The sequence below is a fragment of the Oryctolagus cuniculus genome, chromosome X (genome assembly GCF_964237555.1).
Source record: "Oryctolagus cuniculus chromosome X, mOryCun1.1, whole genome shotgun sequence".
Classification (NCBI taxonomy): Eukaryota; Metazoa; Chordata; class Mammalia; order Lagomorpha; family Leporidae; genus Oryctolagus; species Oryctolagus cuniculus.
The window spans coordinates 51,383,467-51,398,965 of NC_091453.1; the positions used below are offsets into that span (position 1 = coordinate 51,383,467).

The 15,499-nt window shown below is 57.6% G+C and overlaps 1 protein-coding gene across 3 annotated transcripts in view; it reads left to right on the forward strand.

Annotated features, from left to right (window-relative positions):
- Positions 1-2,049: 2,049 nt before the first annotated feature.
- GCNA (germ cell nuclear acidic peptidase) overlaps positions 2,050-15,499 on the forward strand; it is a 32,061-nt gene continuing 18,611 nt past the window's right edge. The window contains exon 1 of one of the 3 annotated variants that reach the window (XM_070066918.1): positions 2,050-2,197. The gene's annotated coding sequence lies outside the window, so the exon portion shown is untranslated. Of the gene's footprint in view, positions 2,198-12,409; positions 12,485-12,522; positions 12,587-15,499 lie in introns of those variants that run through there. The other 2 variants (XM_070066922.1, XM_070066917.1) reach the window with 2 other exon arrangements.

Genomic DNA, 15,499 nt, shown 5'->3' on the forward strand with positions numbered 1-15,499 from the left:
TTTTCGCTTCCTGGAACAAATAAGCACTGGTGGTAACACTGAAGTTCTTAATGTGGGGCTTTTTGTATGCTTTTTCCTAATCCCTTAAAACGTTAGGGATCTTTAACCACAGAATCGCCTTAGGACCCCGAACCCCAGTGGAATGGCACTTTGTGCCACACTTAAGCAGCGTCCCTTGGAGTGGTCGCACAGTATCCGTGAGCATTGTGCCTGTGGGCAAACCTCAAGTTCATATCCCAGGGGATTCAGTGTGATATTTTTTAAAAAACAATTTAGGGGCCGGCGCCGCGGCTCACTAGGCTAATCCTCTGCCTTGCGGCGCCGGCACACGGGGTTCTAGTCCCGGTCGGGGCGCCAGATTCTGTCCTGGTTGCCCCTCTTCCAGGCCAGCTCTCTGCTGTGGCCCGGGAGTGCAGTGGAGGATGGCCCAAGTGCTTGGGCCCTGCACCCCATGGGAGACCAGGAGAAGCACCTGACTCCTGCCCTCGGATCAGCGCGGTGTGCCGGCCGTGGCGGCCATTGGAGGGTGAACCAACGGCAAAGGAAGACCTTTCTCTCTGTCTCTCTCTCACTGTCCACTCTGCCTGTCAAAAAAAATTTTTTTTAGAGACCTTGAACCACGGAATCCGCTAGGATCCTGAGCTCTGTAGTGAAATGGCTCTTCCTACACAAATTAGCAATGTTCAGTGGAGTGACTGAACTGTTTGGGTAAGGCTGTGCTTGGGTGCGAACTCAAGTTAAGGTCCCCGGGGGATTTAGCGGTTTTTCATGATCATTAAAATTTTAGGGACCTATAACCCCCGAATTGGCTTAGTACCATGGGTTCCAGTTTAATGGCACTTTCTGACACAAGTTAGTGTCTTGTGGAGTGATCGCCCAGTATCCAGCAGCACTGTACCTGGGCATAAAACTCAAATTCATGCCTCGTGGGCTTCAGCATGATTTGTCCTTATCACTTAAAATGTAGGGGCCTTTAACTACAAAATCTGCTTAGGATCTCCAGCTCTGTCATGGAATGGTGCTTTCCAGCACAAATAAGCAACATCCCATGGAGTGATCCATCAGTATCCAGGAGCACTGTGCCTGGGCGCAGAACTCTAGTTCTTAGCCTGGCGGTACTGGGTGGTTTGTCCTTATAATTTGGAGAGTTCGCGACCTTCAACCACAAAAGGGGCTCAGGACTGAGGTGTAGTGAAATGGTGTTTTTTTTTTTTTTATTTGACAGGTAGAGTTATAGACAGTGAGAGAGAGAGAGAGAGAGAGAGAGAGAGAGAGAGAGAAAAGTCTTCCTTCCGTTGGTTCACTCCACAAATGGCCGCTACAGCCGATGCTGCGCCGATCAGGAGCCAGGTGCTTCTCCTGGTCTCCCATGGGGTGCAGGGCCCAAGCACTTGGGCCATCCTCCACTGCACTCCCGGGCCACAGCAGAGCTGGACTGGAAAAGGGGCAACCGGGACAGAATCCGGCGCCCATATGGGATGCCGGCGCCGCAGGCGGAGGAGTAACCAAGTGAGCCACGGCGCCGGCCCGTGAAATGGTGTTTTCTAAAACCATTAGGCAACCTCCCGCGGAGTGATCGTACAGTATACACGAACACTGTTCTGGCGCAAAGCTCTGGTTCATAGTCTGTTAGTTTTAGTGTGGATTTTCCTCATCACTTAAAACGTCAAAGTTCTTTAACTACAGAATCAGCTTAGTACTCTGAATTCTGCAGTAAAATGGCACTTTGTGGCACAAGTAAGCAACGTCTTGTGGAGTGATCGAACCGTGTCTGGGAGCATCGTGTTCGGGCGCAAAACTCTAGCTCATAGTCTGGGGGTACAGCATGATTTTTTTTCCAATCACTTAAAAGGTTAGATTAGGCTTAGGCCCCTGTGCTTAGTGAAATGGCACTTTCTAGTGTGAGTATACAACGTCTCGTGGGTGACTGAAGTGTTTCCAGGAGCAGTTTAGCTGGGTGCAAAACTCAAGTTCATACCCCGGAATATTCAAATTTCCTGGGGATCACGCTGATAGGTGGAATCACGCAGGGCGGGAACGCGTCAGTTTCCGCACGCTCCCCCCACACTCGCCACATTCTGGGTTCTTATAAAAGCGCCTGTCATCACAGTCGCTCGGTATAACCCCTGAGCTATTTGGGAGAGCGCCTGCACTCCCGTGTTCCTGCGCTGCGGCTCTCCAGTGGCCAGAATCGCAGGTAAGTAGTGGAGCAGAGATGGGTACTGAAGCGGGAATGATTTAGGAACTAATTTTAGTTAAGCAGATTCAATTAAAATTTGCGACCACCATATACCTTGCCCTTGAGCCTTGGTACGTAAATTCAGGCAAGCTATTTTAACCTGTTTTTCGTTTTAAACCTTTGGAAGAGGGATTTGGGGCTGGTGGTGGATATCGATCGCGACGGGGGTTGGGCGAAGAGGCCTGGACATGGAGGGCGTTGGTTAGGGATTGGGGGGTAGATGGGGAACAGCAGCAGTGAACCTCCGTAGACTAGGGCTGGGCGTTGGAAAAACGACGGAGGCTTGATTTGGGAATAGAGGATAGAGTAGCGGAAGATTTGGGGTGGAGTAGGGGAAGTAGGGATGTGGTGTGGTTGAGTCCCGATGGCTGGCAGGTTCAGGTGGCAGGGTTGGAAATGGGGGTGAGTAAAGATGGCGGAGAGATGTTGGGCGGAAGGGGGGGTTAAGGTTTGGTGCGTTTCCAGTTAGTGGTGGGTGACGTGTAAGATGGAGGCAATGGGAGCAGCATATGGAAGGGAAGCAGGAGTAATGGGGGGAGGGGGCAGAGTGGAAGGCTCAAGGCCTGAAAGGTGGAAGAGTGGGCTTTCAGGGCAGAGTCCCGCAAGAATAAGTGGGTGGTTGACGCGGGGGATGGTTGGCGGTTTCAAAACTTAATTGGTGGTACAGTGGTGGTAAAGGGAGCAAAGTCCCACGAGAATATGCGGGTCCTTATGGCGGGGACAGATCCCATGAGAACAAGCAGCATTGGGGGCGGTGGCAGTTTCAAGGCTTGATTGTAGGAAGAGAGATGGTGTGGAGGGGCGATCCTGCAAGAATAAGCAGATCCCATGAGAATAAGCAGGTGGGGGAGGGCAGGGTGAAGCTGGTGGTTTGAGGCCTGAATGGTGGAAGAGTGCCTGTGATGCAGGACCACAGTCCCATGAGAATAGCTGGGTGGTTGGGGTGGGAGATGTTTGGCGGTTTCAAAACCTGATCGGTGGAACAGTGGCAGTAAAGGGGCAGAGTCCCACGAGAATATAGGGATGCTTGCGGCGGGAGAAGATACCGCGAGAATCAGCAGCTGATGGTGGGCAGGGCAAATGTTGGCGGTTTGAACTCTGATTGGTGGAAGAGTGGCCGTGACGTGGGGGGTGTGATGGGGGCAGATCCTTCGAGAACATACGGGTGCTGGTGGGCGGGGCGAATGGGAGGTGGTTGAGGCCTGATTGGTGGTTGAGGTGCCGTGACGTGGGGGTGTGATGGGGGCAGATCCTGCGAGAACATACGGGTGCTGGTGGGCGGGGCGAATGGGAGGCGGTTGAGGCCTGATTGGTGGTTGAGTGGCCGTGACGTGGGGGGTGTGGTGGGGTCTGAGTCCTGCGAGAATAAGTGGGTTTGTGTGGGGATGGGTGGCTGTTTCAATGCCTGATTGGTCATAGAGCGCTGGTGACGTGGCTGAGGGCGGGCTGTCCGTACAGAGTCCTGTGAGTACAAACGGGAGGTGGGGTGCGGGGTGGGGGGATGGGTGACTGTTTTGGGGTCTGATCGGTGTGAACTGGCCGACAGAGGAAGTCGAGAATAGGAAGGTGTGTATGGCTGAACAGGGTTAAACCCGAGAGAAATTGGAATCTGAAACTGGGACAGGGAGACTTTGGGCCGATAGGGGATTTGGGAGGGGGAGAACGTACGGGTGCTGGTGGGGGGCGAATGGGAGGCGGTTGAGGTCTGAGTGGTGGTTGAGTGGCCGTGACATGGGGGTGTGATGGGGGCAGATTCTTGGAGAACATACGGGTGATGGTGGGGTGCGAATGGGAGGCGATTGAGGTCTGATTGGTGGTTGAGAGGCCGTGACGTGGGGGTGTGATGGGGGCAGATCCTTCGAGAACATACGGGTGATGGTGGGTGGGGCGAATGGGAGGCGATTGAGGTCTGATTGGTGGTTGAGTGGCCGTGACGTGGGGGGTGTGATGGGGGCAGATCCTTCTAGAACATACGGGTGATGGTGGGGGGCGAATGAGAAGCGGTTGAGGCCTGATTGGTGGTTGAGTGGCCGTGACGTGGGGGTGTGTGATTGGGGCAGATCCTTTGAGAACATACGGGTGATGGTGGGGGGCGAATGGGAGGCGGTTGAGGCCTGATTGGTGGTTAAGTGGCCGTGACGTGGGGGTGCGTGATTGGGGCAGATCCCAGGAGGACATATGGGTGATGGTAGGCGGGGCGAATGGAAGGTGGTTGAGGCCTGATTGGTGGTTGAGCGGCCGTGACGTGGGGGTGTGTGATTGGGGCAGATCCTGCAAGAACATATGGGTGATGGTGGGTGGGGCGAATGGGAGGCGGTTGAGGCCTGATTGGTGGTTGAGTGGCCGTGACGTGGGGGGTGTGGTGGGGTCTGAGTCCTGCGAGAATAAGTGGGTTTGTGTGGGGATGGGTGGCTGTTTCAATGCCTGATTGGTCATAGAGCGCTGGTGACGTGGCTGAGGGCGGGCTGTCCGTACAGAGTCCTGTGAGTACAAACGGGAGGTGGGGTGCGGGGTGGGGGGATGGGTGACTGTTTTGGGGTCTGATCGGTGTGAACTGGCCGACAGAGGAAGTCGAGAATAGGAAGGTGTGTATGGCTGAACAGGGTTAAACCCGAGAGAAATTGGAATCTGAAACTGGGACAGGGAGACTTTGGGCCGATAGGGGATTTGGGAGGGGGAGAACGTACGGGTGCTGGTGGGGGGCGAATGGGAGGCGGCTGAGGTCTGAGTGGTGGTTGAGTGGCCGTGACGTGGGGGTGTGATGGGGGCAGATCCTTCGAGAACATACGGGTGATGGTGGGGGGGCGAATGGGAGGTGGTTGAGGTCTGATTGGTGGTTGAGGTGCCGTGACGTGGGGGTGTGATGGGGGCAGATCCTTCTAGAACATACGGGTGATGGTGGGGGGCGAATGAGAGGGGGTTGAGGCCTGATTGGTGGTTGAGTGGCCGTGACGTGGGGGTGTGTGATTGGGGCAGATCCTAGGAGAACATACGGGTGATGGTGGGCGGGGCGAATGGGAGGCGGTTGAGGCCTGATTGGTGGTTGAGTGGCCGTGACGTGGGGGGTGTGGTGGGGTCTGAGTCCTGCGAGAATAAGTGGGTTTGTGTGAGGATGGGTGGCTGTTTCAATGCCTGATTGGTCATAGAGCGCTGGTGACGTGGCTGAGGGCGGGCTGTCCGTACAGAGTCCTGTGAGTACAAACGGGAGGTGGGGTGCGGGGTGGGGGGATGGGTGACTGTTTTGGGGTCTGATCGGTGTGAACTGGCCGACAGAGGAAGTCGAGAATAGGAAGGTGTGTATGGCTGAACAGGGTTAAACCCGAGAGAAATTGGAATCTGAAACTGGGACAGGGAGACATTGGGCCGATAGGGGATTTGGGAGGGGGAGAACGTACGGGTGCTGGTGGGGGGCGAATGGGAGGCGGTTGAGGTCTGAGTGGTGGTTGAGTGGCCGTGACATGGGGGTGTGATGGGGGCAGATTCTTGGAGAACATACGGGTGATGGTGGGGTGCGAATGGGAGGCGATTGAGGTCTGATTGGTGGTTGAGAGGCCGTGACGTGGGGGTGTGATGGGGGCAGATCCTTCGAGAACATACGGGTGATGGTGGGTGGGGCGAATGGGAGGCGATTGAGGTCTGATTGGTGGTTGAGTGGCCGTGACGTGGGGGGTGTGATGGGGGCAGATCCTTCTAGAACATACGGGTGATGGTGGGGGGCGAATGAGAAGCGGTTGAGGCCTGATTGGTGGTTGAGTGACCGTGACGTGGGGGTGTGTGATTGGGGCAGATCCTTTGAGAACATACGGGTGATGGTGGGGGGCGAATGGGAGGCGGTTGAGGCCTGATTGGTGGTTAAGTGGCCGTGACGTGGGGGTGCGTGATTGGGGCAGATCCCAGGAGGACATATGGGTGATGGTAGGCGGGGCGAATGGAAGGTGGTTGAGGCCTGATTGGTGGTTGAGCGGCCGTGACGTGGGGGTGTGTGATTGGGGCAGATCCTGCAAGAACATATGGGTGATGGTGGGTGGGGCGAATGGGAGGCGGTTGAGGCCTGATTGGTGGTTGAGTGGCCGTGACGTGGGGGGTGTGGTGGGGTCTGAGTCCTGCGAGAATAAGTAGGTTTGTGTGGGGATGGTTGGCTGTTTCAATGCCTGATTGGTCATAGAGCGCTGGTGACGTGGCTGAGGGCGGGCTGTCCGTACAGAGTCCTGTGAGTACAAACGGAAGGTGGGGTGCGGGGTGGGGGGATGGGTGACTGTTTTGGGGTCTGATCGGTGTGAACTGGCCGACAGAGGAAGTCGAGAATAGGAAGGTGTGTATGGCTGAACAGGGTTAAACCCGAGAGAAATTGGAATCTGAAACTGGGACAGGGAGACTTTGGGCCGATAGGGGATTTGGGAGGGGGAGAACGTACGGGTGCTGGTGGGGGGCGAATGGGAGGCGGCTGAGGTCTGAGTGGTGGTTGAGTGGCCGTGACGTGGGGGTGTGATGGGGGCAGATCCTTCTAGAACATACGGGTGATGGTGGGGGGCGAATGAGAGGGGGTTGAGGCCTGATTGGTGGTTGAGTGGCCGTGACGTGGGGGTGTGTGATTGGGGCAGATCCTAGGAGAACATACGGGTGATGGTGGGCGGGGCGAATGGGAGGCGGTTGAGGCCTGATTGGTGGTTGAGTGGCCGTGACGTGGGGGGTGTGGTGGGGTCTGAGTCCTGCGAGAATAAGTGGGTTTGTGTGAGGATGGGTGGCTGTTTCAATGCCTGATTGGTCATAGAGCGCTGGTGACGTGGCTGAGGGCGGGCTGTCCGTACAGAGTCCTGTGAGTACAAACGGGAGGTGGGGTGCGGGGTGGGGGGATGGGTGACTGTTTTGGGGTCTGATCGGTGTGAACTGGCCGACAGAGGAAGTCGAGAATAGGAAGGTGTGTATGGCTGAACAGGGTTAAACCCGAGAGAAATTGGAATCTGAAACTGGGACAGGGAGACTTTGGGCCGATAGGGGATTTGGGAGGGGGAGAACGTACGGGTGCTGGTGGGGGGCGAATGGGAGGCGGTTGAGGTCTGAGTGGTGGTTGAGTGGCCGTGACATGGGGGTGTGATGGGGGCAGATTCTTGGAGAACATACGGGTGATGGTGGGGTGCGAATGGGAGGCGATTGAGGTCTGATTGGTGGTTGAGAGGCCGTGACGTGGGGGTGTGATGGGGGCAGATCCTTCGAGAACATACGGGTGATGGTGGGTGGGGCGAATGGGAGGCGATTGAGGTCTGATTGGTGGTTGAGTGGCCGTGACGTGGGGGGTGTGATGGGGGCAGATCCTTCTAGAACATACGGGTGATGGTGGGGGGCGAATGAGAAGCGGTTGAGGCCTGATTGGTGGTTGAGTGGCCGTGACGTGGGGGTGTGTGATTGGGGCAGATCCTTTGAGAACATACGGGTGATGGTGGGGGGCGAATGGGAGGCGGTTGAGGCCTGATTGGTGGTTAAGTGGCCGTGACGTGGGGGTGCGTGATTGGGGCAGATCCCAGGAGGACATATGGGTGATGGTAGGCGGGGCGAATGGAAGGTGGTTGAGGCCTGATTGGTGGTTGAGCGGCCGTGACGTGGGGGTGTGTGATTGGGGCAGATCCTGCAAGAACATATGGGTGATGGTGGGTGGGGCGAATGGGAGGCGGTTGAGGCCTGATTGGTGGTTGAGTGGCCGTGACGTGGGGGGTGTGGTGGGGTCTGAGTCCTGCGAGAATAAGTAGGTTTGTGTGGGGATGGTTAGCTGTTTCAATGCCTGATTGGTCATAGAGCGCTGGTGACGTGGCTGAGGGCGGGCTGTCCGTACAGAGTCCTGTGAGTACAAACGGGAGGTGGGGTGCGGGGTGGGGGGATGGGTGACTGTTTTGGGGTCTGATCGGTGTGAACTGGCCGACAGAGGAAGTCGAGAATAGGAAGGTGTGTATGGCTGAACAGGGTTAAACCCGAGAGAAATTGGAATCTGAAACTGGGACAGGGAGACTTTGGGCCGATAGGGGATTTGGGAGGGGGAGAACGTACGGGTGCTGGTGGGGGGCGAATGGGAGGCGGCTGAGGTCTGAGTGGTGGTTGAGTGGCCGTGACGTGGGGGTGTGATGGGGGCAGATCCTTCGAGAACATACGGGTGATGGTGGGGGGGCGAATGGGAGGTGGTTGAGGTCTGATTGGTGGTTGAGGTGCCGTGACGTGGGGGTGTGATGGGGGCAGATCCTTCTAGAACATACGGGTGATGGTGGGGGGCGAATGAGAGGGGGTTGAGGCCTGATTGGTGGTTGAGTGGCCGTGACGTGGGGGTGTGTGATTGGGGCAGATCCTAGGAGAACATACGGGTGATGGTGGGTGGGGCGAATGGGAGGCGGTTGAGGCCTGATTGGTGGTTGAGTGGCCGTGACGTGGGGGGTGTGGTGGGGTCTGAGTCCTGCGAGAATAAGTGGGTTTGTGTGGGGATGGGTGGCTGTTTCAATGCCTGATTGGTCATAGAGCGCTGGTGACGTGGCTGAGGGCGGGCTGTCCGTACAGAGTCCTGTGAGTACAAACGGAAGGTGGGGTGCGGGGTGGGGGGATGGGTGACTGTTTTGGGGTCTGATCGGTGTGAACTGGCCGACAGAGGAAGTCGAGAATAGGAAGGTGTGTATGGCTGAACAGGGTTAAACCCGAGAGAAATTGGAATCTGAAACTGGGACAGGGAGACTTTGGGCCAATAGGGGATTTGGGAGGGGGAGAACGTACGGGTGCTGGTGGGGGGCGAATGGGAGGCGGTTGAGGTCTGAGTGGTGGTTGAGTGGCCGTGACATGGGGGTGTGATGGGGGCAGATTCTTGGAGAACATACGGGTGATGGTGGGGTGCGAATGGGAGGCGATTGAGGTCTGATTGGTGGTTGAGAGGCCGTGACGTGGGGGTGTGATGGGGGCAGATCCTTCGAGAACATACGGGTGATGGTGGGTGGGGCGAATGGGAGGCGATTGAGGTCTGATTGGTGGTTGAGTGGCCGTGACGTGGGGGGTGTGATGGGGGCAGATCCTTCTAGAACATACGGGTGATGGTGGGGGGCGAATGAGAAGCGGTTGAGGCCTGATTGGTGGTTGAGTGGCCGTGACGTGGGGGTGTGTGATTGGGGCAGATCCTTTGAGAACATACGGGTGATGGTGGGGGGCGAATGGGAGGCGGTTGAGGCCTGATTGGTGGTTAAGTGGCCGTGACGTGGGGGTGCGTGATTGGGGCAGATCCCAGGAGGACATATGGGTGATGGTAGGCGGGGCGAATGGAAGGTGGTTGAGGCCTGATTGGTGGTTGAGCGGCCGTGACGTGGGGGGTGTGGTGGGGTCTGAGTCCTGCGAGAATAAGTGGGTTTGTGTGAGGATGGGTGGCTGTTTCAATGCCTGATTGGTCATAGAGCGCTGGTGACGTGGCTGAGGGCGGGCTGTCCGTACAGAGTCCTGTGAGTACAAACGGGAGGTGGGGTGCGGGGTGGGGGGATGGGTGACTGTTTTGGGGTCTGATCGGTGTGAACTGGCCGACAGAGGAAGTCGAGAATAGGAAGGTGTGTATGGCTGAACAGGGTTAAACCCGAGAGAAATTGGAATCTGAAACTGGGACAGGGAGACTTTGGGCCGATAGGGGATTTGGGAGGGGGAGAACGTACGGGTGCTGGTGGGGGGCGAATGGGAGGCGGCTGAGGTCTGAGTGGTGGTTGAGTGGCCGTGACGTGGGGGTGTGATGGGGGCAGATCCTTCGAGAACATACGGGTGATGGTGGGGGGGCGAATGGGAGGTGGTTGAGGTCTGATTGGTGGTTGAGGTGCCGTGACGTGGGGGTGTGATGGGGGCAGATCCTTCTAGAACATACGGGTGATGGTGGGGGGCGAATGAGAGGGGGTTGAGGCCTGATTGGTGGTTGAGTGGCCGTGACGTGGGGGGTGTGATGGGGGCAGATCCTTCTAGAACATACGGGTGATGGTGGGGTGCGAATGGGAGGCGGTTGAGGCCTGAGTGGTGGTTGAGTGGCCGTGACGTGGAGGGTGTGATGGGGGCAGATCCTTCTAGAACATACGGGTGATGGTAGGGGGCGAATGAGAGGCGGTTGAACCTGATTGGTGGTTGAGTGGCCGTGACGTGGGGGTTTGTGATTGGGGCAGATCCTTCGAGAACATACGGGTGATGGTGGGCGGGGCTAATGGGAGGTGGTTGAGGCCTGATTGGTGGTTGAGGTGCCATGACGTGGGGGGTGTGATGGGGGCAGATCCTTTGAGAACATACGGGTGATGGTGGGGGGGGGGGCAAATGGGAGGTGGTTGAGTCCAGATTGGTGGTTGAGTGGCTGTGATGTGGAGGTGTGTGATTGGGGCAGATCCTTCGAGAACATACGGGTGATGGTGGGTGGGGCGAATGGAAGGTGGTTGAGGCCTGATTGGTGGTTGAGTGGCCGTGACGTGGGGGTGTGTGATTGGGGCAGATCCTTCGAGAACATACGGGTGATGGTGGGCGGGGCTAATGGGAGGTGGTTGAGGCCTGATTGGTGGTTGAGGTGCCGTGACGTGGGGGGTGTGATGGGGGCAGATCCTTTGAGAACATACGGGTGATGGTGGGGGGGCGAATGGGAGGCGGTTGAGGCCTGATTGGTGGTTGAGTGGCTGTGACGTGGGGGTGTCATGGGGGCAGATCCTTCGAGAACATACGGGTGATGGTGGGCAGGGCGAATGGGAGTTGGTTCAGGCCTGATTGGTGGTTGAGTGACCGTGACGTGGGGGTGTGTGATTGGGGCAGATCCTGCGAGAACATACGGGTGATGGTGGGCGGGGTGAATGGGAGGCGGTTGAGGTCTGATTGGTGGTTGAGTGGCCGTGACGTGGGGGTGTGATGGGGGCAGATCCTGGGAGAACATACGGGTGCTGGTGGGCGGGGCGAATGGGAGGCGGTTGAGGCCTGATTGGTGGTTGAGTGGCCGTGACGTGGGCGGTGTGTTGGGGTCTGAGTCCTGTGAGAATAAGTAGGTTTGTGTGGGGATGGGTGGCTGTTTCAATGCCTGATTGGTCATAGAGCGCTGGTGACGTGGCTGAGGGCGGGCTGTCCGTACAGAGTCCTGTGAGTACAAACGGGAGGTGGGGTGCGGGGTGGGGGGATGGGTGACTGTTTTGGGGTCTGATCGGTGTGAACTGGCCGACAGAGGAAGTCGAGAATAGGAAGGTGTGTATGGCTGAACAGGGTTAAACCCGAGAGAAATTGGAATCTGAAACTGGGACAGGGAGACATTGGGCCGATAGGGGATTTGGGAGGGGGAGAACGTACGGGTGCTGGTGGGGGGCGAATGGGAGGCGGTTGAGGTCTGAGTGGTGGTTGAGTGGCCGTGACATGGGGGTGTGATGGGGGCAGATTCTTGGAGAACATACGGGTGATGGTGGGGTGCGAATGGGAGGCGATTGAGGTCTGATTGGTGGTTGAGAGGCCGTGACGTGGGGGTGTGATGGGGGCAGATCCTTCGAGAACATACGGGTGATGGTGGGTGGGGCGAATGGGAGGTGATTGAGGCCTGATTGGTGGTTGAGTGGCCGTGACGTGGGGGTTTGTGATTGGGGCAGATTCTTCGAGAACATACGGGTATTGTTGAGGGGGGTAAATGGGAGGCGGTTGAGGTCTGATTGGTGGTTGAGTGTCCGTAACATGGTGGTGTGATGGTGACAGATCCTTGGAAAACATACGGGTGGGTGATGGTGGAGTGCGAATGGGAGGCTTTGAGGCCTGATTGGTGGTTGAGTGGCCGTGACGTGGGGGTGTGATGGGGGCAGATCGTTCGAGAACATACGGGTGATGGTGGGTGGGGCGAATGGGAGGTGGTTGAGGCCTGATTGCAGGTTGAGTGGCCGTGACGTGCGGTATTTGATGGGGGCGTGATGGGGGTAGAACCTGCGAGAACATACGGGTAATGGTGGGCGGGTCGAATCGGAGGCGGTTGAGGCCTGATTGGTGGTTGAGTGGCCGTGACATGGGGGTGTGTGAAGGGGGCGTGATGGGGTTAGATCCTGCGAGAACATACGGGTAATGGTGGGCGGGCCAATGGGAGGCGGTTGAGACCTGATTGGTGGTTGAGTGGCCGTGACGTGGGGGGTGTGGTGGGGTCTGAGTCCTGCGAGAATAAGTGGGTGTGTGTGGGGATGGGTGGCTGTTTCAATGCCTGATTGGTCATAGAGCGCTGGTGACGTGGCTGAGGGCGGGCTGTCCGTACAGAGTCCTGTGAGTACAAACGGGAGGTGGGGTGCGGGGTGGGGGGATGGGTGACTGTTTTGGGGTCTGATCGGTGTGAACTGGCCGACAGAGGAAGTCGAGAATAGGAAGGTGTGTATGGCTGAACAGGGTTAAACCCGAGAGAAATTGGAATCTGAAACTGGGAAAGGAGACATTGGACTGATAGGGGAGTGGGGAGGGGGAGAACATACGGGTGCTGCTGGGGGGCGAATGGGAGGCGGTTGAGGTCTGAGTGGTGGTTGAGTGGCCGTGACGTGGGGGTGTGATGGGGGCAGATCCTTCGAGAACATACGGGTGATGGTGGGCGGGGCTAATGGGAGGTGGTTGAGGCCTGATTGGTGGTTGAGGTGCCGTGACGTGGGGGGTGTGATGGGGGCAGATCCTTCTAGAACATACGGGTGATGGTGGGGGGGGGGGCAAATGGGAGGTGGTTGAGTCCTGATTGGTGGTGAGTGGCTGTGATGTGGAGGTGTGTGATTGGGGCAGATCCTGCGAGAACATACGGGTGATGGTGGGCGGGGCGAATGGGAGGCGGTTGAAGTCTGAGTGGTGGTTGAGTGACCGTGACGTTTGGGTGTGATTGGGGCAGATCCTGTGAGAACATACGGGTGCTGGTGGGCGGGGCGAATGGGAGGCGGTTGAGGCCTGAGTGGTGGTTGAGTGACCGTGACGTGGGGGTGTGTGATTGGGGCAGATCCTGGGAGAACATACGGGTGATGGTGGGCGGGGCGAATGGGAGGCGGTTGAGGCCTGATTGGTGGTTGAGTGGCCGTGACGTGGGGGTGTGATGGGGGCAGATCCTTTGAGAACATACGGGTGATGGTGGGCAGGGTGAATGGGAGTCAGTTCAGGCCTGATAGGTGGTTGAGTGACCGTGACGTGGGGGTGTGTGATTGGGGCAGATCCTGGGAGAACATACGGGTGCTGGTGGGCGGGGCGAATGGGAGGCGGTTGAGGCCTGATTGGTGGTTGAGTGGCCGTGACGTGGGGGGTGTGGTGGGGTCTGAGTCCTGCGAGAATAAGTGGGTGTGTGTGGGGATGGGTGGCTGTTTCAATGCCTGATTGGTCATAGAGCGCTGGTGACGTGGCTGAGGGCGGGCTTTCCGTACAGAGTCCTGTGAGTACAAACGGGAGGTGGGGTGCGGGGTGGGGGGATGGGTGACTGTTTTGGGGTCTGATCGGTGTGAACTGGCCGAGGGAAGAAGGCGAGAATAGGAAGGTGTGTATGGCTGAACAGGGTTAAACCCGAGAGAAATTGGAATCTGAAACTGGGAAAGGAGACATTGGACTGATAGGGGAGTGGGGAGGGTAGAACATACGGGTGCTGGTGGGGGCGAATGGGAGGCGGTTGAGGTCTGAGTGGTGGTTGAGTGGCCGTGACGTGGGGGTGTGATGGGGGCAGATCCTTCGAGAACATACGGGTGATGGTGGGCGGGGCTAATGGGAGGTGGTTGAGGCCTGATTGGTGGTTGAGGTGCCGTGACGTGGGGGGTGTGATGGGGGCAGATCATTTGAGAACATACGGGTGATGGTGGGGGGGGCAAATGGGAGGTGGTTGAGTCCTGATTGGTGGTTGAGTGGCTGTGATGTGGAGGTGTGTGATTGGGGCAGATCCTGCGAGAACATACGGGTGATGGTGGGTGGGGCGAATGGGAGGCGGTTGAGGCCTGATTGGTGGTTGAGTGGCCGTGACGTGGGGGTGTGATGGGGGCAGATCCTTCGAGAACATACGGGTGATGGTGGGCAGGGCGAATGGGAGTCGGTTCAGGCCTGATTGGTGGTTGAGTGACCGTGACGTGGGGGTGTGTGATTGGGGCAGATCCTGCGAGAACATACGGGTGATGGTGGGCGGGGTGAATGGGAGGCGGTTGAGGTCTGATTGGTGGTTGAGTGGCCGTGACGTGGGGGTGTGATGGGGGCAGATCCTGGGAGAACATACGGGTGATGGTGGGCGGGGCGAATGGGAGGCGGTTGAGGCCTGATTGGTGGTTGAGTGGCCGTGACGTGGGGGGTGTGGTGTGGTCTGAGTCCTGCGAGAATAAGTGGGTGTGTGTGGGGATGGGTGGCTGTTTCAATGCCTGATTGGTCATAGAGCGCTGGTGACGTGGCTGAGGGCAGGCTGTCCGTACAGAGTCCTGTGAGTACAAACGGGAGGTGGGGTGCGGGGTGGGGGGATGGGTGACTGTTTTGGGGTCTGATTGGTGTGAACTGGCCGAGGGAAGAAGGCGAGAATAGGAAGGTGTGTATGGCTGAACAGGGTTAAACCCGAGAGAAATTGGAATCTGAAACTGGGACAGGAGACATTGGGCCGATAGGGGATTTGGGAGGGGGAGAACATATGGGTGCTGGTGGGGGGCGAATGGGAGGCGATTGAGGTCTGAGTGGTGGTTGAGTGGCCGTGACGTGGGGGTGTGATGGGGGCAGATCCTTCGAGAACATACGGGTGATGGTGGGGGGCGAATGGGAGGTGGTTGAGGCCTGATTGCAGGTTGAGTGGCCGTGACGTGGGGGTGTGATGGGGGCAGATTCTTCGAGAACATACGGGTGATGGTGGCCGGGGCGAATGGAAGGTGGTTGAGTCCTGATTGCAGGTTGAGTGGCCGTGATGTGCGGTATTTGATGGGGGCATGATGGGGGTAGATCCTGCGAGAACATACGGGTAATGGTGGGCGGGTCGAATGGGAGGTGGTAGAGGCCTGATTGGTGGTTGAGTGGCCGTGACATGGGGGTGTGTGAAGGGGGCGTGATGGGGTTAGATCCTGCGAGAACATACGGGTAATGGTGGGTGGGGCGAATGGGAGGTGGTTGAGGCCTGATTGGTGGTTGAATGGCCGTGACGTGTGTGTTGATTGGGGGAGATCCAAGAGGACATACGGGTGATGGTAGGTGGGGGCGAATGGGAGGCTGTTGAGGCCTGATTGGTGGTTGAGTGGCCATGACGTGTGTGTGTGTTATTGGGGCAGATCCCAGGAGGACATGCGGGTGATGGTGGGCGGGGCGAAT